This window comes from Malurus melanocephalus, unplaced genomic scaffold, assembly GCF_030028575.1.
Source record: "Malurus melanocephalus ecotype Western Australia unplaced genomic scaffold, MMel_1.1 scaffold_361, whole genome shotgun sequence".
NCBI classification, from domain to species: domain Eukaryota; kingdom Metazoa; phylum Chordata; class Aves; order Passeriformes; family Maluridae; genus Malurus; species Malurus melanocephalus.
The window spans coordinates 602,801-630,798 of record NW_026623593.1 but is presented as its reverse complement, the minus strand read 5'-3'; the positions used below and the strand labels follow the sequence as shown (position 1 = coordinate 630,798).

The window sequence follows — 27,998 nt, the reverse complement described above, 5'->3', positions numbered from 1 at the left end:
CACTAAAAGAGTGAACCTGACTGAAAACTTGACATGAATCTTAAAAGAGACTAATATATCTGTCAGAGGAAATATGTTTTGTTCCTAYTGACAACCAAGCTACACACATATATTATTTGTACTGCTAATGAGGCCATTTTATGTCAGCTCCAATTAAGTGTCATTTTTTACTTCATTGCTCCTGACAAACAAATGCATATGTTCTTTCTATGATGAATGCTACTGTACATTGCAAAATGCCTGTCATTTCCATTTTTCCATATCCTATATGKAACAGTCTTACAGACAGAACACATATGTCCCCAATTTTCTCTGACTTCTAAAACCTTCAGTCTCAGAGCTCTTCAACTTATTATGGTAATTATCTTGGATTTTTCCAGTCTCAGTTAAGAACCCTTACTCATGACATTTTATAGCTGATTAAGTAAGACTAGCTATTGACAGTGAGTTTGGTAGTGACACCCACTTAAAACACATACACCATGCTTAAAAGCATTTTTCTTTTCTGCATAAAAAACGAAGACATTAATAACAAAGAGCATATGTACTAAAGCAAGAACAAGACTCTGACCAAAAAATGAAACAAAAGGCATGTCAGGGGAGCTTTGGAGAGAYAGTTTTGCCATTCATATTCCTTGGTTTTGCTCTCCCACTCCCCAGGTTCCCATGCGGGCAATATCATGCCTTAGTGAAGTGTTGATTCTCTTCAGTTTGATGTTGTAAAATGCTATTTCCTGTGTTGGTTAGAGAAAGTCAGGTGGAAAGGATGGTCTGCTCTTTTTCTTGCAGATAGTGAAATAAGGAGGTATTTCCTGCTATTTCTTCATAAGAAATAATCACTTTGTATGCTTTTTTTGTGTGCACCCATCACAAACTTGCACAGTCACATTACATCTACTACAAAGTGTAAAAAATGTAGATGAACATATTTTTCAAAAAAAAAATTACTTTTTCTCCCTTTGAGAATACTGAAAAAATCCACCAACAAACAAACCTGTTTAACCAGCTTGTAAAACAAACTTATTTCAAAGCCCACAGCACACCTGTTCTTGAATGTCTGTCTCACATTTACATAGAGCTATTTTTGCCAAGGATCCGATTAGAAGCAAAAGATTTCAAATTTTCAGTTGCAAATAAAAGTAAATAAAACCATAAAATTCTGGGGAAATACCAATTCAATTTTGCCTCAACTTCCAGCAATACTTTTCTCTATGCCCATCCCCTGCRACCTCATTCCCTGCACACAGCGCCAAGAAAGAGACAGGCTCATCTTCATCAGTCCTTTTTGTAATACCCCCAGCATATGAAATACATACACACTTGTTTTATGTCACAGAGTGGGATGCATTTCTTGTATTGACAAGAGTCCTTAGAGAAATGTGATGAATTACAGCAGCTAGCCTCCATAGAGTGAGTATCTGTCATCATTCCGAACAAATGCTTGGAAAACAAGCTGATATCGGTGGGCATGTATCAAATCTGCAACACTTGCCACTTTGGCCTCTTTCTTGGCYACATTAATTTGCACTGGTTTACATAGATTTACTTATTGATTAACTCATTTAATGAACTAATTTTCACCCTTTGGGTGAAAGTGTCTASAAGCAAATCTGTGGGGCACACACCCATTCAGCCCATCCAGCAGCTCCTTCACAGCACACTCGGTGCAAGAGTATGAAGAAGAACCATGCACAAGGACAATAATGTTCTTGCTTCACGCTTGAAATCAGTGGCATGGGATACCATGCAGCCAGAYGAGGTCTTAGGGTTTGCACTTCACCTCTATTTTTTGGTTATTATAGGAAATTGTAAGATCTATGCTCACAATGATCAGTGTTTTTACTGTATCAAACCATGAGCACACAAACTAATATTTTCAATTGATAAACAGTTTTCAGTTCCTTCTACAAGCAGCTTTCTCCTTTGGCTAAAAGATGGAGAATTGCCTCAGAACAGATAAGCTGACAGGCAAGTTGACAGACACTTGTRATGTCAAGGAAGGTGATTCTCTCCCTCTTTGCCATATTCATGAGATCCCACTTGGAGAGATGCGTCCAGCTCTGGGGACCACAATACAAAGAGAATGTGGAACTGTTTGAGAGGGTCCAGAGAAGGGCCATGATGATGATCAGAGGGCATCAATGTATATAAAAGCTGAAGGGAAGGTGCCAAGAGGATGGMGCCAGGCTCTTCTCAGAGGTGCCCAGCAATAGGGCAAAAGGCAATGGGCAGAATTTAATGCACAGGAAGTTCCAGCTGAATATGAGGAAGAAGATCTTTGCTGTGCTCGTGACAGTGCACTGGAATGGGCTGCCCAGAGAGGGTGTGRAGTCTCCCTGACTGGAAATATTCATGAAGCTTCTGGATGCAATCCTGTGCCAATATACTCATTGCAAAAGTACAGTTGGAGGAACTTGCTGTGATTGCATATGTGACAGACTGATAACTATTCCTGTGTATAAATTTAAGAACCTGGAAATTAAGAAGGGGCAGTAGTGAAGGAAGTGTTATGATTTAGCGTAACAAACGCAAGTGCCAGACATACAGTGGAAAAATCTGAGAGCAAATGTCTTTCAGCAAATAAGTAAACAGGTATTGCAAACAAACTATTAAAAAAAAATGGACTGGAGAGAAGATATATCAAGGACAAAAAAATTGCTCAGAGGCAGCAAACATATTAWTTTCAAATTGAATATATATATTCCYGTCCCTAAATATACACCGTTTAATATGTTAGAAAAAGAAGCAGGGAAAACAAATCAAATATTTGCAGCTTTCCTAGGACAGCTTAACATGTTTTAAGCTGACAGTTACCTAGAGCAGAGAATTACATGCATTTCCCAGATCATTAATTCACCAGTTCAGGATCTTCTTGTGATCACGTAGGAAAGAAATTATACTTAATTAAGGAAATATCATCTGGTTGTTAGGGCAACACCCAGTCTCCAAACCATAATGCATCTCATAATACATGCTGTCAAGTCCATTTTTATTCAATTTATTTAGCTGTAGAAGACAACATCTTGCATCAGATGCTGCCATCATGTTAAAAGTAATTTGATTCTTTTCAGCCTATAATATGTATTTGCTGATAAACATCCAGTTGGCTACTGGCAAAGGTTATAACAAACATATTGTTTCGTCTTTATCTGTTTGGATGGCTGATTTTACTGAGTTTGTAAATGTATAGAAAGACAGCATTGCAAAATACTACTGAAGGCCCAGCTTTGTTGCAAAAGACCTGTAGAAGAAATTATGATGAGGTTTTTGCCACTGAATTTGCCAAAACAAGTAGTAGGCCTATCAGTTATTTAGATCTGCCCTGTTGCCTCAGTATGATTTCAAAAAGCTCCTTTTCTTTTTTTTTGAGCAATTTTGTAAACAATTTTTTTTTTGGTAAAGAAATGGGTTACTATAATGACATTTAAATTTAGCAAGATATTCTCAGCATATGATTTGTCATACAATTGTGGTGATGCTGTCGTGGATTTAAAAGAAATTAGGAGGGCAAATGATAAGGAATAATGATACTATGTTGAGGCAAAGACACATGCCAACTTTTGTGTGTTGAAGGGTGGGAAAGTGACATCAGAAATAAAAAGTATAATARGAGGCTTTAGGAACAGAGTTCACTAGTTGAGAGATGCACTTAGGGGCCAGTGGGAGGATGGATTAGTTAGTCACAGCTTTCTACAATAATGAACTCTATTAAAGGCTTCTATTTTATTCCAGTGTTCTAGTACTGATATTGGACTTCAGGGGAAAATACCAGCTGAATAAATAGTTTTTAAAGCTTACAGTAAGCATCTGTTTATTYGACAGTTTACTTTTTCTTTATTTAAGGAGTTTTAACAAGTTAAGCATACTTACAAATTTGGATTCATAAATACTGACCAATGTAAAGCCAATAAACATTACAGCAACGTAATACAGAAAATGTACTTATCAAATTTGTTTACAGAYATGTTGTGCAGACATATAAGCACCAGGTCATTCCATGTGAAWATTCATTACCCTACTACCAGCTAAATGTCTTTATGTTATAAAGAAAATGTTATTTCTTGAGGTTTTATTAAACTGAGTGAAATGATGACTCTCCATATACTTATCAGAGAGACACAGTGATCAAGAATTAACATGAAAAAAATAAACTTTTTTTTTTTTTTTTTGCAGCTAAATATATTCTCTCTGCACATTGAGCAAGTGACGGCTATATATCAATTGATTTACCATTCTATCTAGTCTTACTTTCCCAAACTCCTTGGGCTGACTCTTACAGGAAACAATAAAAATGGGTCCCCTTGATGGAACTGTGAGCCTACTGAACTACTCTGAGCTGGCTGGTAAGTGGCCAAACTTCTRTGACTATTGCAGGAAGATTAAAGGTAGCTTTGATATCCTCTCTGTCCTCTGTCATCAACTCTGCTGGGAATACTGGCTGATTTCCCAAAACAAAGAAAAACCTGTATTCCCTTTCTCAATGAAAAGGTAGTAACTGCTGTGGCATTTGCCAGCTCATCAGAGATTAAATCATTATTTGAGCATGGTGAAGATCAGCAAACATCAGTTTATAAATTCTATTCTGAAAATTTTAGGTTTTGATTTCATTTCATTACATTGTTGAATTTAAAAGCTTGTTAAAAATGTGGCAAGTGCCCAAGATGCCCAAACCATCCACTAAGTTAATGCTGCTTTAACTTTGGAATAGGCAAATCCTGACACAGAGCTTCTCCAGCTCTGAGCCTTGCTTCTGTACTGGGTACCAAACAAAAAGTTCATATCGTAATATTTCGAATCTTTGGCATAAATCTTAACTGACATCACCTTCATAACTTAGTTGAATCTCCTTGGAGAAACAGACATATTTACTTTCCCTTTCTTATGTTCTTGCTGTATGTTTGTGAACTTCTTTCTGCAGCTGAAAGTGTATGTCATTGGTCCAAGAGAGTCACTGCCCAGAAGTAACTGGTTTTAAAGGACCAAGAATCCAAATATAGAGTGGTGAATGAAGAACAAAGGGGATCCTTGTATATGCACCACCCTTCTTACAATAGCCAAGGTTTTTTTGATGGTTTCTTTCCTATTACCTTCTTGCCTTGTATTTCCTGTCTCTTAGTTTGAAATACAGCTTTTGATAATATACAGATACTACTAAGGTGACTTTTGCAAGGTGACTTGAAACTTTCCATCCAAAAGAAGATCTCAAAAGAAAGGTCATTGAAGAAAATGAATATTTATGAAGGGAAAACATACCTGAGTTCCCACAGGGACTCTGATGCAGAGACTGTGAGTCCCATGCTATACCTTTGCCCTTATTGTTTGCAGATGCAGGCTGGACCACAAGCCCAGGTGCTTCTCTGTAGACTCAAAATCTGAAGTTTTCATACCCTTTTTCAGCTTACCCCAGGAATAAAATAAAATTACCAGTATTATATGCATGAATAAATGGGACTGGTTTGCTGCTATCAGGAAGGAGCCCACAGCAATTTGGGAATGATCTGTTGCAGCGGGGTATTCATTCCAGCAAGTACTGGAGAAGGCAAAGAGGCCTCACCTGACATATTCTGGAAGGGAATGAGAAATCACATTTGGTCTTTTCCCTACTCTTCAGCTCATAAGTGCACTTGGCTGCATGATGTCATTATGCAGCCATTCCATGTGTCAGTGCTTTTGTTCTGTCAAGAACAGCCACCACTAACAAAAGCATCCTCACAGCTCTCAAATAAGGTTTTAGCATCCCCATGTGACACAAAAGAAACACAAAGGTGGTGATTTGCGTGGGACATAACCACTGATCAATTCTTCTCCTGCCCTTCCCACTATCAGATTTCATAAAGGAAATATCCAAAGATTTCAATCCATGTCAAAACAAGAAAATCCATTCTCTTTATATTCACTGATGTGGGTGAAATCCTTCCTCCACTGTCTCCCAGCAGCTGATGTGCCATCCTAGTGAATGGGAATCAGGAGTCTCTTTCCTGTGGACTAGTTTTTCTTAACACCAAGAATGGATTTTCATCTATTGAAGTTAAATCCAAATAATACTTTCTCTCAGTTATATTGTATACCTTCCCTTCTTGCCTATAGCCAGGTGGGAAAATTGACTTAATGGCACATCCTAGTTCTAACAAGGTAATAAATAGGTATTATCAAACAGTACAATTAAAAAGTGAGTCAGCACCAATCTTTAGCCTAAATTTTCACTTCCTTGCCTTAGTGGGGTCAAATAAAAATTTCAAATAGCATGCCATATTTGTATATTCAATAGTTGGATTTTACATATACATACATACAAAATTACACATGAGAAGACAAATTATATTGACAATTCTGGCACACCCACTCAGGCCACAATGTTTTTTCACTATGTGGACAGGGTTTTTTTAATGTTTGTAACTCCCAGTGCAGGATTTATTATGGCAAAGGTAATTAAAAGCAACAGTGACTGGTTTAAAGAGGTTTAAAAACCTCTTGCTCATGACCAACATTTAATAGTTATGAGTAAAAACTTCTGTTATTGGCTGAAAATACTTATTTTATTTCACTCAGGCAAACATGCTCCTAAGATAAGAAAAATGCCTAACAGGAAGGCTTGCCTCCAGAGATTTGTGCTTTGTGTACAGGTACAGAGAAGGTTGGGGGCATGTAGGATGTGTTCAATGAGGTGGGATCTTGGCTCTCCCTGGTCTCAAGTTTTCCATGAAAGGTGAGGCAGACCCCCTGTCTGTGATCCCCATAAAGGCATGACAACAGACACTGATACCCGGCCAGTTGCTCTGCTTTTCCAGTGAGATTTAGTACACAGATCATTTGCCAGGCACAGAGAGTTCTTAACTGGGTTTGGGGAGGAAATGTCTGTGACTTTTCTTCTGTGTGTGCACTTCCAGCCTTGACACTACAATGGCCAGTGACAGGGCAGCAGCTGTGATCTCTAACAGATGTGCTGTGTTTTGTTTCCTGCCCAAAACCTGGAGGGACGTGCACTGTGTGAGCTGTAATCTAACAGCTAAGCTTCAGGAAAAGATTCACTCATTAGAAGGACAAACACTGACACTGGGAGACATCAGAAGTTATCAAAAAAAAAAAAAAAAAAAAAAAAAAAAAAAAAAAACCAAAAAAAAAAACCCCCAAAACCACACAGCAAAGCAGACTGGTAAATTCAAGCCCTCATCTTTGTGTCAACAGTCAGAAAAAAAGGAGTCTAGAGAAGGTGAACAGATTGTTTAACTAAAAATTGAGTATTTTAAGTTATCATTTACTTGAAGGTACTTCCAGTGAAACCAGTCTGCGTATTAGAATAAGCTCCTAACATCTGTAAGTCTCACTTCTACCAAAGACCTCAAAATGTTTTACAACTTGAGTGATAATTAAAGGACTCAGGAGCTGATCTGTTATCAGGGTTCTGGGATGGGTCTACATCTACATCTGAACTTTTCCAAGTCCATGAGTGCTCATGGGTAACATTTTGGGTCATCACCACTGCAGGCCTAGGGAGAAAACGTGATTTCAATCACACACTCCAGTCCAAACTGATCAAGAAAAGGATTCATTTCACTTCTTGATTTATGTTGAGCAGATTTGAAATAAATAAAAGAAAACGGCTAACTTGAGTCTACTTTGCTCCACACTCCATTTTCTTTTAAAAGAAAATGAAAACACTGAGGAAAAACAACTCAAAAGCAACCCTTGTGAGTAAATATTTGGTGTGCAAATGGTTCAACTAGTCTAAGAAGTAGACATTAAAAGTTCAAAAAGGTGCAGATTTTGGCTATTATTAAGCTAAAATGAAGAAAAAGGAAGTGATCCAGCAAGGATTACTTACTTTCTTTTTAATATATCTTCACTGATTAAGAATGACTAAATTGATATATTTTCCCTTTTGTTTTTTGTCCAGATAAAGTCACTCTTGGGCAGAAATCTTCCTTATAAAGTTTCAGCCTGGAGCACATTTTTACAGCTGAGTTATTATCCTTAAAATACGAGTTCATACTGGAAATGCTGGCAGCCCTCTTAACTATTGTATAGCAGYGAGCACAGCTGTAACATGTTAAATATGTTGAAAGTGCATGGGGAGARCAGAGTGGCTCAGGGGCCTGGTGAGAGAATAGGGAGTCTCAGTGTTGGGTCACCAGGTTTGGTCATTTGGCCATTGGAAGTCATTGCCAAGCAACAGCTGCTCAGTTACACCCAGGTATGAGCACACAGAAATACATCAWTGGTGATGTCCAGCAGCTTTCCCAAGGGCAGGGAAAGGCAGGGRCTGCATCCCCACAGGTCAGCTCCACGGTGAAGAGACTGATGACACAGAGGGGACAGACTTGTGTGATCTTTGTTGTGCACCGTGCCCAACCTACAGACTGTGTTCATCATCAGCCTTGGGTTACTGGGTCCTTTCAGGGCACGCAGATTTATCAGAAGGATGTTAACCACCAAAGACTGCTCCYCTCTCCATGTTAGTGAATGGACCCCATCAACTCCATCACACTACCAGTTTCAGAGAAATTCTGCTGGTACTGGTTAAATGAAGGCAGAAGGCAGATGACAAAGTGCTTTCTCAGCTCCTCAGCTTCAATAATGCCTAGAATGACCAAATTTGTTATTATTGCCTCTTTCTACATTCATGGATGCTCATCTCTTGCTTTTTGCATCAAATTAAAATCCATTTCGAAGCCAAAATTGTAGTCAATTTTTGCAATAGCAGATGAATGCAAAGAGTTCTGCATTTCTGAATATATGAGAGTTCTGCATTTCTCTTGAGAGCAGCCTTTTGCACAAACCAACGTAGCCAAAGCAACACGGGCAAACAAAGGCCAGGTTTGATGCTTCAGTTTTCTCTAAATAAAATCACTGGAGTAAAGCAGATAAGTCTCTCTGGTTTACACTTATCCATACATGCTGCAGTAATCTCTATTAAAAGCTTTAATTTATTATAGCATTTTTTGCACACCACCACTTCCTATCAGTCACTGTGCACTAATCCATGGGAATGCACAGCAAGCAGTCAGATCCTTACGACAAAGATGTTCTTCACTTCTTTGTGGTTTCCACACAGCATCTCATTTGCAGAAGTTTAGGTTGAAATGAAAGATATTTTTCTTTTGGACAGCTTTCCTGAATTTCTTTCAGCTATTTGAGTATTGTAGAGGTGTTCTCTGGAAAAAAAAAATCTTTATGTTTATTTTCTCTGGCATCTAAAAATCAAGCTACCATTGAGCCAAGAAAGAGCAGTTCAAGTTTTTTCAAAGTAATTTTCTATTCCCAACCTGAAGCAAATTCTTCAGGCTACAAGGCAGCTGGTGGGAACTGCCCACTACCAAATACTGCTCTGAAAATGTCTCAAACAACAGAAAGCACCTTGCTCTGCAGCCAGAGAATAAGCTGATGGGTCACTACTGTGCCAAATGTACCAGAGTGAGCCTTTGACCCAAATTCGATGATCAGGTTCCTGTGAAGCACTGATTCAGGAGGCAGCTCAGTCTGCCATGAGTCCAGTAAGATGTCTTTTACATGATGGTAAGAAGATCTCTATGCTTTGGAGGAATAAATCATAGAGCAAGCTAGAGAAAAAAAGGCCAGCTGGATGGTATACACACATTGCTCAGATGAACAGCAAATTTTTTGGAAAAGAAACCTCTGAGGGAGAATGAAACTTCCTGTGAATCCAGGTCACACTTGGCACATAATTGTGACCAAAAGAATGAAAAAATTGGAGCTGTCAAAAAGCAATGTTTCCACCATATTTCAAAATGACATGTCATTTCAGAATTTATCTAAATTTGTAGGGAAGAAAAAAGCTTAAAATTAGTTCAATAACCCAGAAATAAAATCAGGGAGATTATAGATATTTTGTCTTTGTTCTTCTTCTCACCCTCTCTCCACTCCCTAAGTTCTCTCTGGGAGTGGAGTCAAAACAACATTTTCACAACTTTTTCCATGTCACTACCCTCTCCCTCTGCACATTTTCACTTCAAGACAAGTCTTAGAGCTATTATTTGATTCTGGCCACAAAGCCAAATTTTATTATCCACAGAGTATTACATATGTAATAGTCTTGTCAGTCCTAGCCAGAGGCAAAGGGTAGCCTCAGAGGTAAAGGAAACAAGAAACATCCAAAGGAAGATAAATAGGAATGAGATGATAGGCAAATGGCTAATACTCCCATCTTTTGTTGAGAGCTGTGTGGATAGAAAAATAGTGCTCTAATTAATTCCAGAGTGACAGGGACTCGAGGGCTGGGATCTGTGCACTGCATGCTTGTGAATCTTCATTACATGTGAAACCTCTTCCTCCAAAAACCAAACAAACCCTTGTTTTGTCTTTGACATCAAAAGATGCATCATAACTAACAGCAGATGTTCTGATAAACTCCAGTAGAGACCAACCTCTTGGCAGCCACATTTCTGTTCTGCAGTGACTGTTCCAGGCACACAGAAAATCCACTTGTGAGACTGAAAAGCACATGAAATGGTTTCTGGTAGTATTTCTTGTGGTATTTTCTGTTACTATCGAGGAACTGCAGCACCATGAAGAACTGTCTTCTGATGGTTCAGTTCAGTGTCGCTGCAAATGATTCGAAATGCAGGGAAGAAATGCAGGAGTGCACAGCTTGAAGCATAAAACAGGAACTAGATGAGGCAATTTTTTTAGCAGAAGCTGTTTGCAATTTCAGTGGTTCAAACTTCTGTAACCCAACAATCACGGTAAYACACAGATCTTAGTGAATTTGAAAAATCTGGCTTGATATCCTGGCCCTGCTGAAATTAATTACAGTTTTGTCATCRAATGGAATTCCACCAGCATTTCACATTGTTTTAATCCTCTGAGACAGATGCCAAACTGTACACTACTATGCAGGTATGCAAAAGATTTTTATATCAAAGACAGATTTTCATTAATCAATTATCTCTAGCAGAGATGATTCTGCTCTTGTTTTCAGATAGAGATTGTAATTCAGTGACTTTTTTCAGTAATCCAATTATAAATTTTAGGGCCCTATGCTGTTTGCAGACTTGTTTAATAAAAAAAAAAAAAAAAAAAAATNTTATGGCAAGACAGCCATCTTGTCTAAAAGCTGAAGTAATTTATAAAGATAAGGACAACCAACTTTGGAACAGGAAAGAATCAAGTCTAATAACAACTTCCAGTAAGAAACCATCTAATAAATACTTGTTATGCACACTGAGAAGAATCCTTAGGCTGAAATGTTGTCATAAATTATTCATATGGAAGTTTTGGACTGTAAACAAATTTATGAAGATAATGATCTCTTTGCAATTCATGAACAAAAGTGGAGGGAGGGGTCAATCCCCAGAATAAACTGCGATGTATAAATCCACCAGCTGGAGGCATAAAGTACTGATGCAGAGATTCACTGCAGAAATTGTAAAATAATCCCTGTGTGTTTTCTCCTTCCAGAAAGACGGCTTTGAAGAGCAACTGCAGAGCCAAATAATTTAGCATATCCTCATTTGCTGTTCTTGACCAGAGCACTAATCACAAGCTAGAAATCAAAGCCTTTGGACTATAATGGGTGAATCAGATRAGAACTGTGCACAGCGTTAGCCTGTGCCTGCTTAAAACCAACAGCAAGCGAGCGTGAAACCTCCATCRGTACAGACCGCGAGGGGTTGTTGCAGCTTTGGGAAACACTGATGCTCATTTTTGTTTGATGTACCAAACTGCTTTTCCTCAATTGAGGATTCATACTGGCTGACTAGGTGGTTTAATAAGCTGAATGAATTTCACAATGGCAAAGTTTACTTCCAGTACATTTATTTAATGGCTGAGGGAACTGATGAAAGGGAAATAAAAATCTGATGAGGAGAAAAAGAATTAGTCTAGAATCTAGACTCCCCCAGGACAATTTCTTGTGCTTTGTATCCTCTGTACTGACAGACAACATATTTGCTTTCTAGCTAATTACCAACAAGACTAAAATTTTACATCTTTGATGTGTGTGAGATCAAAGAATATTAGGAAATAAAAGTAAGATTAACATAATTGTCTTGTACAGCTATAATAAATTATAACTACATATACAATCAGACACCCCGCTCATCAGGAAGGCATAAAGTAGAATCAACTGAACTGTACAAGAACCTTGTTTAACTTTGTTTCCTCTGTAGCTTTTCACTTATTCTGACACCCACCACTGGATCCCAGACAAAAAGCCAGGAAAGAAGCCCTCTCCCAGTGGCCTGTCTGACACCCATAAGGTCCACAGAAGTTCCTGTTTCAGTTGTTGAGCCTTTCAAAAAATGTAGCTGCCTTGTGCAGACACTGAACAGCAGGGCATCAGCAGGGGATGAACTAAAGGATTCCCAGGTCCAAARTCACAAATCCCTACCACATGCTTGATCTAAAGGATTAACTTCTATTTACTTCTCTTTTTTTGTGACTATTGTCTACCTAATGTGCACACACAGACTGGGCACCAAATTCTTTGGGATCATTCTGTTGCAGCACAGCCTTTTCCTGTCACGTATGTTGGACAGGATTCTCATCCACCAAATCTGCATGACAGCATGTTCAATTTAGGAAAAAAAAGTAAAAAAAACCCAGGGTAACCAATGCTTTTATATATATCTGCATCTAATTCATCATTCTCATGGCTGAAATAATGTGTTAGGAGTGTTGCATTTTCTTTAAAGTGTCCATGAGAACAATGCTGCCCTATAATAACTGATAAACACCTGGCTCTGATTAATTTTTCCTCAGTCTTTACGCAAACAACTTGTTTATTTACTCCATAAATATCGTCRTATTCCTACCTCCTCATCAGCTCAAATATGAAAAAAAAAAAAAAAATCAAAGGCAGCCAAAAGTAACTGCCTTGTAAGAGTAAAATGAGGTGGGAATGTTTGGATCSCTCCAGCTCATTAAGGTGATGTGAAAGGTCTACTTCTGGCTAGGAGCTGTGAGCTACTCCTTCGAGCAAAAGCATTTTGAAGGTTTTATTTGTCATCAGGTGGCAGCGACAATGAAAAACGTCTATTGCACTTCAAGACAGCTGGTGATAAAGCAGCGCAGGGAACGACTGACAGAATAACAGTTACTATACCACTGTAGCTTCTAAGTTTTTACAGCCACTCAGCTGGAGTTATACCATTGTATTAAAAGTGGTTTAGGGCATAAAAAACATTTGGTACAGAGGGGTTCTCTCCCTCCCCACTGCTGCATGAGGAATGAGCGCAACAAAATCTGGGAAAAGAGGGTCTTTTTCTTAATTGAATTTAGGTATTTTTACTGTGTAGTTTTGCTTTAGTTCACACAARGGCAAGCCTGAAAATGTTTCTGACAACTGCCTCATTCAGAACCCTTGCAAGCAGCTCCCAACAAATCCCCATCTTCAAAGGCACATTGTTTTTGTTTGTTCTCATTGTAGCAGATGTTTTGTATCATGTACTTCAACGAACTAATTCATCTGCAGAGGACYGCCTACTCTGGCTGGTGTGCATCCAGCTGTGGAAATAGCTCAAGTGTCATCTGTGACCACTTTCATTCCATTCTTCTGACCTCACAGGATCTCAGTGACCGCATCCAAGCCCATAAAAAATAAACAGACCTGAGAACATCCTTTTAAAAAATTTCCAGCGGAGGAGTAATGCTACTTTAGGCAGGAAGCCTTTCTGGAAAGAATGTAACTGATGCTGAAGGAAGATTCACTCAGYTCTGGAAGTCTCCAAAACATGTTGCTTTTATCATATGAACTACCCAGTCAATATTAAGAGGCCCAGGAGCAGTATCATGTGTGATTTTGATGGAGCTGAGAGCTTCTGACTAAGTTAGTGCCATATCAATTAGCCCCAGCACCAGACAATCAATCACTGCTTCTGCTCTAAATGTACTGAGCTCCCRTTTGAAGATGCAAACACGGTGAGGCTACTTCATCTCAGCACACTGAGCACTTTTATATACTGTGGCTTTACTCTAATATATTTCTGAAGCAGAAACAAAATCAATCTGAATTGCTCTGGAGTGGAAGCATATCCCATTAACAGCTGTGTACCAAGATTAAAACGTATTGGTGGATAAAAAATAGTCTGCATCTGTAAAAAGACAATTAMTGCTTTCTTGAAGGTGGCCAAATGAAACATCCAATAGCAGTAAAGAATAGACTTTCTGAAAATGCCTTTAGAATCAGTAGGGATCACTTCACGCGTCAAAAAATGTCTGGGATAGTGCAACCATTCCTTGATTAGCTTCCTTAGAAGAAGGAGCAACAAGTTGCTTTCCGAATCTGTTAAGAAGTCGACCGCAGTTTCCCACAGGAAATAAGTAGCTCCTGATAAGATGCTGATCTTACACTTCAATACTGGGTCCACTGTGTTTGCTAATTACTTTGCAACCACTTAGTCAAGTCACCCATTAAGAGGAAATGATTCAATTGTAGATCCACTGAGCTGAGAAACTCGGCGACCAAAACTCCTTGTGGAGACAGAATTATCCACCTGTGTAAGAGGGTTCGCAATATGTCAAACCAAGTAGTTAATTTTGGTTTTGAGAAGCAACTATGGCTGTAGTTAATTAGACAGCTTGGAAGGATTTTTAATATTGTACAACACCAATTACCAGAATATTTCAGAAACATTTCAGAAGCCTTTAAAAACCTTCAGGAAAATTAGAGCCTTATATCAATCATCAGAACTGATTCATCACTTTCAGGAAGTTGTATTCCCTTAACTGTGCAGAGAAAATTTTAAAACTTGCTGGCAACTGTCCTTTATTTTAGAGATGATGATTCATCTTTTCACTTCAGATCAGGTGTATTTGCTATAAATTTATTATTTGGGTAGATCTAAGGGACAGCTGCTTCAAGGTCTGAGGAGATCACGCAGAAGGCATGAACAGCTGGCTGCAGCTCGTGACATTTTCTGTAGTTCCTAACTCAGAGGTCAGCAAAATGTGTTTGCTCACAGCAACACTAAAGAATTTCACAGTAACTCATTAACCAGTGATACCTATGGTAAAAACGGGGGCCTGACAGAAGACTCTTTTGGGATTTTAGGACTTTGTCTGTCATACACTCTAGACTTTTGCTGATTTGGCTGTTGCTTGCTTTGTTTGGCTTGGGCTTGCACTTTGGAGCATGTCAGAATGACAGATAGCATTCTTTGAAATAGAGAAAATACTTCTCAGAGGGAAACCAGCACATTTGAGTAAAACTATTGTCCTTTAGCACATATAACATACAAAAGTAATGCCTGTGATGCTCCTATGACTTATACTGGATACAGGAATTGTTAATGTCAAAGAGTTCCATCCATTGTATTTTTTCACAAGAATTTTACCAGCACAAAAGAGTTAACACAGCTTTCTATGCTGTGAGAAGCAGAACAAATATTGCATAATGGCTGGTTACATATTGTCCCAGCTTGGCCAAGAACATGAAAGGAAACAGCAAAGCACAGTCTCATACTTCACTCAACACAACAGCACTCATGGCATGTTTCTACTTACTCCCTCACTTGTCTGTGGAACAAAATAATGAAAAGAACCTCAGAGAGGATTCAAATACATTGCATATTGTGCAGGCAAGTGAATACCACCACAAACAGATGATTGCTAATCACCACAGCCCACACTCTCAGAGCTGTGACCCGTATCACTGATTTTTATCTGAAAGACAGATTTGAATGACATGTAAAACTCTAGGAAGAATAGCAAATGTACACATTCTGAGTATTGTGAATAGTTCTCTTCAGTTATGGCATTTGAAACTTCCCGAGCTCTATTACAAAATGTTTATAATGAGTTCACCTGGCTTACAGCACAAACACCTCCAATATTTTTTGTCACTGAATGGATGGCAGTTACACACATTGATACATTTATATTATCTCTGTGAAAACAGCCATAGTTACTATCCACTGAAGTATGAAGTCCAGAATCTCAAAGATGTTCACATCACCTCTGGAGACCAAGCAAAATTTATTTCAGGACTACAGCCAACCTTGAACTTTGTCACCCAGCGATAAAYAGTTTTGCTTTTCTACCCTGTAAAGTGGRGACAAAGCAAAGGAAAGGGCAAAACCAGTATGGAGTTTCCAGGACCTACTCCGTATCCATACTTTTAATATGAACACTGGCATGGATTGAAGGTATGTTTGCTGTGYGGGTCCAAATCTGAGCTCTGAGCCATAGTTCTCTTGGCAGCAGCAGTACCAGGACTCTCTTTCAAAGACCAGTTCCCCCCCATCCCATCACTGTGCTCTAACCAGCTGCCTAAAATTGGCTTTATAGTCATCTCCTGGGAAAATCAACATGGTCAAGGTGTTGAATACCCGGGAAGATTTAGGTTGAAATGTTATAAAATTGGGTATCAAGTGAAGGTTGAAGATGCAAACAGGGTGTTACTATCTGAAGAAGGCAGCATGAAACCAGGGGAATTGCACAGGTTGCCCTTTAAATTCTTCTGTGCTGYTCCTGGGGGAAGACATGGCCTGTCACAGCTTTAGCTGTCATGATGRCTGTCTGCTTGCTGCACTTGAAGTGGAGTTAGCGAGGGAAATAATACAGCTTTGCTACTTCCACRGACAGAAATCAGGGAGATGGGGCTCTGCATCTGCCTGTCTTATCAMAAACACTCAAACTACTCCTGACAAATGTCCACCCCCTCCTCTCCCTRAAGCAAGACCTGTGACAAGCGCCAGGAAACAATCATTGCATCAAACACTTCATCCTCATTTAAAACAAGTACATCTAGAGCAATCCTCTCCTTTCCACAAAAATGACACGGCCTGCCAGAAGGAAGARATGTCAGTGGTGGAATGCATCCAGCATGCTTTTCCTGAAACACKGCTTGCTCTCCTGGACCACTGAACTGTGGGTTAGCCAGGAGMAGTTGTGGCAGTGTGGATGAACCAGTTTTACAATGGCAGCTCTCTTCCCCTACCTGCCTGTGGAAAATACACTTCTAGTTTCAACCCTGTCAGCTGTGGGACATCTGTGAATGTCACACCCACCCTCTTGGCTGGAGGCARGCAGTAGACCAGCAATTTCCAAAGCTGCAAGCAGGAGTTTTTTATTGATAGTGCTAAAGCGGAAGGCTATCAAGCTGGGAGCTGACACAGACTCACATCCTGTGTGGATTGGGCAAAGAGGGGGTGCATAATGATTTGCAGATCGCCCTACARGAAAAGTACAAAGGCTGTTTGAAAGCAGGCTGTGTGCTGTGTGAATCATATGCAGCCCTCTTTGTCCCACCACAGAGATCAGTAGCAGGGTGTCAATCCTGTGATCCTCAGCTTGAAATTGGAGTAATCATCCAAGTTATCCCAGACTGAACCCCAGATGAGGACTCCACACTGTGAGTTTACAGTATTTTAGGAGGCAGAAGCAGACAATGGATAATGAGGAACCCAATTGCGTTCCTGCTTTGGGATGTGCAGGTATTGTTTGTCATGCATAGAGAAAAGATAACTTCCACTCATTTGCTCACTCGGAAAAGCACAGTGGTGAAAGGCTACACCTGGGATTTGGGGTGGATGTTAGGGGCTCTCCTGGACAACAAGACCTGCAGTGACATTACAAAACATCCCAAGTGGCTTATTTAAAAGGCACAGAACAGGAAAGGTTGTCCAAGAGACATCCTTTAAGGAGAGGCTGTAGTCACTTACAAGAAATAACAAATTGCATTTAAACTGTAGTAAGAAGAAGTGAGATTTCAGCCCCTAATTTCCAATTCCTCATTAACAATAGGCCAATTGATAAGAGAACACACCCTGCTGGAAGTGCATCTCTTTGGCAGGTAGTCYAAAGGTAGTGGTTTCACTAAATAACAACTTGGCACTCCTTCAACAYTCTTCAGAATCTGTGGATCTGTCACTGTGTTACACAACTCATTCTTCATCAATGCACTATGAAACAGCCAAAGAATGTTCAGTGTTTATGCTATCACATTTCACTATTTGTTTTCGCAATCACACAAGACAGAGGTTGAAATTGTGCTCCCAACAGCACAGCAGATACCCCTGACTCACAAGGAGAGGCTTGTGGCAAACTGCTGAAGGCATGGACTCAATCCTAATTTACACCACTTTTGAGAGGAAAACAAGGCCACAAGGTTACACCCTGAAATCTGTAATTAAGCAATTACTCTACTTCAGTTTGATTGAAATCAGTTTAGAAAAGATACACATGGTTTGCCTCTATACTGCAAAGTTTAGGTCAATATATTCTTTCTAAAGACATTTCAAATGAAAAGGAAGAATTATACCTATGAGAGTAAAAAAAAATGTTAAATACCGTTCGACCTGACTACATTCAATACATTCAACAATAAGCTACTAGTTATTTTATCTTGAATGTTTCTAACTTGCAGGATGTCAGATCACAGTGTACTCATACATTGATATACAAAAAAGAAAATTGTTAGCACTACCTCTGCAAAAATAATTTTAAAATAATTATGTTATTAAAATGCTTCAGCAGTTACAGTTGACAAGGTGTTAATTAATCAGCCACTTACTCAGACACTTCAATAAGTATATCAGGAATGAACACAGAAGGGAGAAAAAAAAAAAGGCAAAATAATGCTGCACATGGATGCCAGAAATAAGATTTGCTGTAAGCCTATCTGAGACTTTGCAAATGATATTGAAACACCTAACAAAAGGTTTCTTACATAGAGAAATGAAAAACAAGGAGAGAACCCAGAGCTTGACTCCCCATGCAGGGAGGAGGGGGGACACGTTAAAGGTACTTCAGAAATAGCCCCAGCAGAATAAGGAYACTGTCTCAATTCCTACATGAGCCATCAGACAGCAGAGACAGCACTCAGAGAATGAGTGTTTGGGCAGAAAAATGAATAGAGACAAAGGAGATGAAAAACCCAGAAAAGTCACTGAACTCAAGGTGAAATGAGGAACCAGGACTGGATCATCTCTGCTGCAGCTGAAACATTTAAGCACAGGTCCAGTGGCCAGGAATAAAGGATATTAATGAAGATGGAACACAGATAAATCAAAGACAGAGTTAGCTAACCTCATTTTTTAAAATAAAATGACCTATTTTCTCAACAAAGGACACACAGCAGATCTAAACTCTCTGAAGGTCAATAAAGTATTTTAGGAAGTGTTGACACCAGAAATTAGTAAACTTTGGTGATGAAGAAGGATTAACTAAAGAGAAAATGATAACASGTTGTGCTAAAAGAAGATCTATACAATTTCAGTGGGAGAGTCACGAAAATCTCCACCAGGATTGTTCTCATCCAATGTTTTTAATAATGCTCTTGAATAATAWGATTTGAGTAAATTGCAAAGTTGTAAGGCACATTTAGTAAAGTGGAAAATTAGACTACCTTACAGGAAGGACTAGATTAAACGGAGCAAGACACAAATTCATCAAGACAATTAGGCTAACATGTGGTTTCCTTTATCACATAGGAGCATCTGCCAGAAACCTGGAAGAAGAGAAAACCTGGAAATATCAGWGAATTTCAGGATGACTGCATTACCAGTCATGAGCACAAGGGAAAAAAGATGTTATTTTACAATGCAGCAAAGGCATCCCAGAGAAGAGAAGGAAGTATTAATGCTGTTTGCACAAAAGACTGGAATCCTGTGAGCATAGGCTGCCCCAGAAAAATGAATTCAAAGTGGAATAGATCCAAAGAAGGGTCATTGTTGCAGCTGGAGKTACAAAATCATTAGGTTACTCCAAATACAGCATAGTTAGCCTAAAAGAGAAAATGCAGGTAAAATTTTTGCCTATAAATTGTGGTGAACATTGAGAAGGGACAACAGTTACTGAAGATAGGAAGAATGTTTGACCAAGAACAGATGGAGGCAAAATGAATAGGAGCACCTTTATGCTGGAAATTAAAATCACAGTGCTAAGCCTCAGAGCAAAGGTGTTTTGAAACARACCTCCTGATAGGATTATCAAGAGGCATAAAATCAAACTATTTAATCAGGTTTTGCAAGGGATTATGTAGCATGCCACTGAGATTAGCTCATGGTGTTAATAATGCCAAGGTTGTGGTTTTGATCCCGCTCACTGAAGAGCTGGACTTCATGATCCTCGTGGGTCTCTTCCAACCCAGAATATTCTGTGATTCTGTAAGGTTCCTGGATACAGGAATTTTGATTCTTATGAACTGGTCACAAAGTCCTTAGMGTACATCATTATAATTTTTTACACAACTCCTGCACTAGATAAATATGATGCAATCATAAGTAATATGCAGATTAGCTACTTTCCTCTACTCATGTGAATTGGTCTTTGAATGCACTTGGTGTAACATAATGGTAATTTATGGAAGTGCTTTTGTTCTAAGGATTAAGAAGGTGCCAGAGTCCCCTTCCTTCATCAGCTTATTGCTTCAGGCATGAATCTCTTCTAAYTCTCACTGTTTCACACCTATGCAATTCAATTTCCTTAAGTGAAGTTAACTCTTGATTTCTACTGGTAAAAATCAGATTAAATACTTCCTTTTGTAGCTGGGACAGGTTATTTTGATAATGAACATGAAAACCCTGAACTTTAATAATATTACTATGAGAATGTGTTTTGAGGCATCGGTCAAGATAGGCCCTTGTTCCACCAAAATTTCCACAAACTTCTAGGAAAACCTATTTAGCAGTATAATAGTTTTGTAACCTAAATTGATTGGGATTAAAAAAAAATAAGACAAATCCGAAACTGAGCCTGAGAGAAAGATGTTTTCTCCAAGGTCAAAAAGCGGATCAGGGGCAGATGAAAAAGTATCTGTCACTAAGTGCTCTAGGCCAAAGTGTATTCTTTGAAGCCAGTGTGAGAAAAGGCAGGCTCATGTCAAAAAGGAGCTGAAACAAGGATTAATACAGCTATAAAATATATTTATAGCTGAACAAGTATGTATGATTTTCATTTGGACTTTTCTTTCAAAACCAGCTGAAGCCTCTGGGATAAACCCCAGATGAATACTGTATTTGAAAAAATAATAAATTAATTAACCTTGAAGATTGATTCATGCATAATTTTCTTCCTACTTAATTGTTTGTAAAATGACATCTTGTCAATAGTCTAAAATTTGACTTTATCCTTCAGAAACAGGAATTCACCTTTACAACTTGGACAGGTTGTGCCAATATATTTTAGTCCTATTTTGAAGTTATCACAGTCACAGTGCTGCCCTGGCATTCCTCTAGTTGCGAATCATGGGTTTTTCTCAAGAATTCTCTTCTGGGTTTGCAGAACTACAGAACCCTTTTCCTTCTCCAAAGCTGCCCAATCCTTCTGMAATGGAAATACTGATTTCCCACAGTCCAGGGATGGGGTTTGGGAGGCARAAAGGAGATCCAGGTCCCTTTCTGCTGGAGAACATGCATCTCRTATTCTTAACTGCACTATGGAAATGAGAACCACATCTCCATTGTGGGAAAGGCACCCAGAGATCATTCCTTGTCACCAACTAGCACAAAACCTCTGTGCTCTCAGACCACAGAGCGCATCCAAAGCTCTTTGCTGCCTGTGGCAGATGAAATGGTTGCCTTTCCCTTCCACCATCACAGAACTTGCACGTTTGGCAATTGCACTCCGTGACCATCTTTGTTACAAGCAGGCTGGGGTCCCACCTACAACATCCACATGGTCTGATTTGCTGTAAGCCAGCAGAGCAGAGTGCTCTCTGGGAAAGRCAGGTGACATCAGCATCAGCTGCAWGACATCAGACAGTGCTGGGCACGAAATAAGAGAATGGTTCATGACAGAGGGCGAATTTGAGAGGACTGTAATACACGGCACACGCCCCAGACTGTTCACAGCACACACGTACATGCATAATCAGAATGAAACACATGGGCCAAAACACCCGATGGTGAGTGAGGTTCAGCATCCTGCTGAGCCCATTCCTTTCTCCACACTGATTAATCTAACTCTTGGCCTATGATAAATAGCATGTGTTTACACAGTCCACCACTCTCTCCTGAYCCTATCACACTCTGCCTACTTATTAATCTACCACCACAGAAATAACTAACTGGACCAGTGCTCCACAAATGAGGAATTTTTGCTCAAAATGGTAAATGCAACATATGAATCTTACAGATTTGTGTTCAGGATTCTGCCTTTCTGTAAATCTAAGATTTGATGYAAATGCAAATCTACATGAAAACAGAGATGTTATATATGTCAATATGAAGTAAATAAAGTAAAGCTGATATTCTTAGGTGATATACATGGAGTTGGAAAACTGAAAGCACAATACAGGCTTTGTACAAAATTAGAGATTGATTTTTKAAAAGTTGCACTACATTCTTCCACAGAAGGTACTCTAATGGCCATTGATTAATAACAGTCTTTTWAAAAAAAATAGTCCCCTTTGATAAAACTGCTTTTAAACAGCTGTTGTGTTAAGGTTTTTCTTGACAATGAAGGTTGATGGGTAAGGTTGCRTCTTTTCTGTTAAAAAGAAATCAATATTCCATAACCTCAACCAGAATTTCTTGGCTCAAAAAAACTCTGGGGAACCTTTCAAATTTAGTGTCAGACGTCTTCTTTTCCAAATATCTTTTTCATTTATGTTTATAGATTTATATGAAACACGGRTGTATGTTTTTTTCCACTAATGTAAACATTTTAAAATAAACTGATGGTTTATCAATTTAATATTCATGGTATCTGTGGAATATTTGAAAGAAAATAAAATTTTACTGGACCTCTGAAGTCTTTTTGGGACAAAACAGCGCGGCAAAAGTTCCTCAAATGCAAGGGCTTGTCTACTGGAAACATTTGTGGTTCTCTCCTCCATGTTTTCTAAGTGAATCCATGTGTGGTGTGTCCTGCTGCCATCACAAAAAAAATGCTCAGTTTCACTAGGGGGCTCTAACAGAATGTCAAAATATGTTGGAAATCTAACTTAAATCTATCTTTTTCTGGCATTCATACTAACTTCTACTACAGCAGAACAAAGAACTGGAACAATACTTTGATATGATTCCAGGAGCATTGTATAATCAGAGTTAAAAACCGCTACACTTGAGCAGGAGATGTAACTTGGCCGAATCTCCTACACCTGTTTTCTTTTAGAGGTCTAAGTTGGTTGAGCTCAGGCACTGCTTTTCTGTGCTGGGTACTCTCCCCAGCKCAACAACACCTGGCACTAAGGAAGGTCAGCAAGCACAGGCTCACCTGCATCTGAAAAAACACTTTAGGTAGCACTGACACAACAGTACAGCTGTGTACAGTGGGTGCTGGGTGATGCAGCAATGACCTCATGTGAGCCTGCCTGCCCCAAAGGAATATTGCCAATTACTGTCTTGATTATCAGAGTTAGAGAATTGGCAGCCCTCGATTTTCTGCCTCGGGAAACACTGGAATTAAAATTGCTCAGCAGAACTTTGTCATTGGTATTTGGTTAGTTATTTCAACCTCTAAACACTTTAGCCTTAAGAGTTCAAATAAGTTCATGTTCAAAGGATCTCTTAAAAATACACAGCTAAAAGTTGAAAGACTTGCTGGAGATTCCAATTTCTAAGGATTATTTCCTGTTTACTTTTCATACCAGCTAGCTGAATTCTCACATTTCAYCCTGGACGCAGGACTCAACTGTCTGCAGAGGACATACTTTGTTTTCTTACACTCAAACAGGCAAACTCAAGATAGACTCCTGGCTCTGTTTACTAAAAAGGTAGAGCAATAAACGTGAGGTAGAGAAAGTTTTCTTGGGAGAGGGACATGGACTGGAGCACAAGGAACTTCTTTGTTCCAGAGCGTAAGAATCAAAACACTGAAACTGCTGTGGTATTTTGGGTATTATCCAAAACAGCAGAGTCGCTAGTGAGAAAATGAAAACTGATCCATTTCAGTCGAACAATTTGTACCTTTTATGCTACATTCATGCACAACAATCAAAAGGCAAGAATCTGGAGTCCTTGCTCAGCCTCACTTCTCACCAGAGTAGGGGTTTTACACTGCTTATGAAACAAGACGTGTTTTTGTCAATGCTTTTAAAGACAGACAGATTACATTCAGCCATTACATTCAGGGCTACAATAAGGACGACAGAAAAAATTAATAAGCATGTTTGTTAAGGCATTGACCTTTCTAGAAAGGCTGTAAGGGCTTGAGAAACTTCCAGAAGTTCTCCCCAACATACTTATTCATTGTCAATGGTAGATTTTTCCATATGCTGCTCTGCTTGCACCTTCATGCTGCCACTGCCGAACTCCTTCTCCAGCTATTATGTAGAAACTATTCCAGACCCAGAGATTACTTATAGTCACACAGTTTCACTCGCAAATGAAAGAGGATAAGTGTAAAACCAGTGTGTATACTGAGTATTAGGGTAGTGCATTTCTGTTGTTTCACTAAAAAAAAAAAATTGCCTTTCAAGAGGAAGAGTATTTTTTGTGATAAAGATTTGAAACAAAATGTTTTGAACAAGTGTCCTCATCAGTAAAAGTGAGACTGTCTACATGTGAATTGATATGTAAACATATTTTTCAAAATATCCCCTGAACTGTCAAATAGCCTACAGGGACTACAGGAAAAACACAATAATATGGCAAATGTTATAAATCCCCAGAATAACTCTTATCCCATTTATGTTTTGATTCTGTCATCACAATCCATCTATCCTTATCCTGAGGCCGTAATGAAATACAAGACTTGTTTCAAACACGGAAGAATAAGCACTATATTTCGAAAGATATAGTTAACTAAACTGAGCCTAGACTGCCATTACTGCATTAAATGTTTTGCCAGYTTCAATCCAAACTCACAATGCTATAACTCTTTTGGAGCTTGTCTTCCATTACAGCTACGGAGAGTGACCAGGGCGCATGGCAAAGCAATGAAACTGCAAAATTTTAGGTGTTCTTACTGGGACACGGCACGGTCAATATGGGAAAAAGTGATGAAGGTTCAATTTACAGAAGGTGCATTTTTCAAAAGTGTCTCACATGAGCCTCCAGGTAAATTTTTCATCCTGTTCACATGATTCAGGAATCCTGTTTTCCAAAACCCTGAAGGTTGTGCAAGCATAAAGATTTGGGAAGCTTTCATATGTGACTCTATTATGCCCATAGAAATTTATTTTTAATACTATTTATTCAAAAATAGCAATGGTACCTCAACCTATTTGATATTATTTTTCCATGGCTCAGAGTAGGACCAGCAAAAATCACTAATAACCAAAATTAAAACACCTTTWAAAATTGTATTAAAAATTATTAKCATCATCCTAMAATATCAGTTCCATACCTGCAGAGTCCTTGACTGTTCATCCAACTTTCTCCTTTTAGGACAAAAATGTTTTGATTATTATTTTCTTAGAAAATGTAATTTTGGTTGTTTTCTGGTTTTAGGGGTAACACAGAAGTAAAAAGACAAACAAGGCTGAGAATGGACAGCAATAATCACAAATGTTTTCCAGTTAATATAATATGCCATTTTTGTTTGTTAGGGTCAGAGGTTTATCTGGTTGCAGTTAAAAAGCTACAGAAGGAATTSGAGATACAATCTTTTACTACAGTTGGCTATTTAATCCACCAAGTAAATGGATACAGAATGCATATACACACACATCAGGAAAATGTGCCTGAAATCGATACACGAAGGGAAATAAAGGAGCAAAATGTCTGGCAGGCCAACCTGCTGCAGGGGATATCGCTGAGGAAAGAGCTTTGTATTTCTTTGTATTTGCTGCACGGGGAGGCAGGTGGGAAARGAGATGAGATGGGCAGGCAGAGGAGGGACAGGCAGACACAGGATGGTGGCTCTGTGCAGCRCAGCTCTTCCCTCCTGTCGGCAAGCTTGCCAGTCTGGGAGAACACTGCCCTGTCTGTGCACAGCACGCTGAGTGAAAAACCTCCTTTGTCTCCTCTACAGCACGCTGCTGCCTATCTTTTTGTCATGAGGGATGCTATGTGATGTTAAATTATACATAAACATCAAGCAAGACTTTCTGTTGGAAATGAAACGCTAATCATCCAGTAACAYGATTTAGTGGATACTTATAATCAAAACAAAGAATTAACGTTTGAGCAATTCAAATTGTGCTTTCTGTATGAGTTCATCCCCACTCACAAAGAATAATAGAGGCTTAACAAAATGTTCTCCTTCCTGGGGCAAGGGGAATGTARTATTTATCTGCAGTGGTTTCCACCGGGACATCACATGCCACAATCAATCATCTCATGAAATATTATCAAGTAAAGTGGCAGCAATTTAGATAATAACATGGAAAACTAGTTTACAAGAAGAAACAAAAAGCTAACCAAATTAGAAAGTTCCCAGTTTCATCAGCTCACAGGGTTACCAAAACTCATGTCCTTAATTCTGCCAACTTTATTGTAATATTTTCTTCATTTTTTCTTAAGCTATTGAGGTGYCTAGAATAGAGTCTATAGTTAGGCATGAAACCTAAAACAGACACAGATTCTTTATTTTCTTTCAAAACAGACCATTAATTCTGAAGTCTCCTGAATTCTCTATGCAGTAGTACTYTGACAAGTTTTCAGACATTTCTAATAAAGAATTCTTCTCTGAATGAAACCTGGGGAATGGCAGTTCCACCTTTTTGCTTTTATAGCTCTTCAGTATTAAATGCCTCATGTCCTCTCACTTAAGAACATAATCTATGGAAATGTGGAAAAAAAAATCTTTCAGTGAACAGACTAGGATTGCTGCAGAAAACACATGGAAGTAATCCACAATAGCAATGACACTGGAATAGAAATGGTGCACCACTTATCCACTGTCCCTCTGCTTTTCCACCTAGAATCACAATTCCTTTTTTGTTCCTGGTTGACAATGAACACAAATTTAACTCAGCATATTGAGGGTACCACTGAGTATAAAAGACAATTTTCATGTCCTTACCAAGGAGTAAATACATTCAATTGCCACATCAAAATACCTCTTCTAGTACTACAGAAAAATGCTTTTCTGAATATTGTCAAAAATTGTCAATAAAACTCAAACACACATATACACAAAATCTGGGACTGGTAAAGTGCTTAGGTTTTCCTTTCAGAAAGGGAGTCTTTCTGCAAGGATTGGAGATTSTCTGGCTTCCACAAGTCTGGTCACTCATCATATACACACATCTAAGATTTCTTGTGGTCTGCTGTTAAATTCAAACATTAAAATACAACACTGAGCTAACTATGATTTTTTTCAATATATTTAACTTCCTTACAAGGAATACAGAAACAGCTTCACTCTACTGAGATGGAAAATTCCCCCAAGATCTGCAGAGAAGTGCAGCAGTAGGAACTGGGTGCCCAGGAGACAGTAATCTCACACTATGGTTACTGCCCAGTGAAAGAAAACTGAAGAACTTGCCTCCAAAGAGCTGAGGGGTGTGGAAGGGGGTTTCAAATAGGGATGAGAGTCTCGTGCTGCCAAATGGATATGTAGTGCCACCAATGGATATTGTATCCATATTGCTGTACAGCTAACTCTCAYCAGAAGTTACTCTACTGTGAAGTCAAAATATTTGGACAAAAAAGTGCATAACAAACAATCCTAAGCCATAGACCTTCATTTTAATTTTATTCTTCTTGTATAAATAAATGTATTGATGACTATCTGGGGTATACATTTAAATTTTGATTAATGACACTATTAAGTGGATCCATACCACATCAAAACTCATCAAAGGTAGAAATGGAACTAAAGTGATCTGGATATAGGGGAAATCAGTACAGTGTTTTCTTCTGGAATATTGCTAATATTTAGGCAAAGTGCATCAAAACTCTTCTTTGAGGCAAACAAAAAGTCAGCTGCACTACTGCTAATGAATGTTGCTTAGAAACACAACGCCGCTTTGAGTAGTTATAAATTGATAAAGATGAAAATTTACTAAGGGGAAAAAAACCCAAGTTGTCGGGTCAAATCATAAAGCAGATTTAGATTTGGTTGAGACTCTCTAAGATAGTTGTGCTTCACCCTTTTCCAGTATGTTGAAATGCATTACTGAGGCACTGAGGATCCTTTATACAAAACTACACAGGACATTTCTGATTGATTAGCACATAAGGGAATGGCATTGTGTTGATCCTGGTAAT

The 27,998-nt window shown here is 38.8% G+C and overlaps 1 protein-coding gene across 4 annotated transcripts in view; it reads right to left on the bottom strand.

The window, feature by feature from the left end:
* The window catches only part of RBMS3 (RNA binding motif single stranded interacting protein 3), a 660,983-nt gene that overhangs the window by 37,419 nt on the left and 595,566 nt on the right, over positions 1-27,998 (bottom strand). The window lies entirely within an intron of this gene.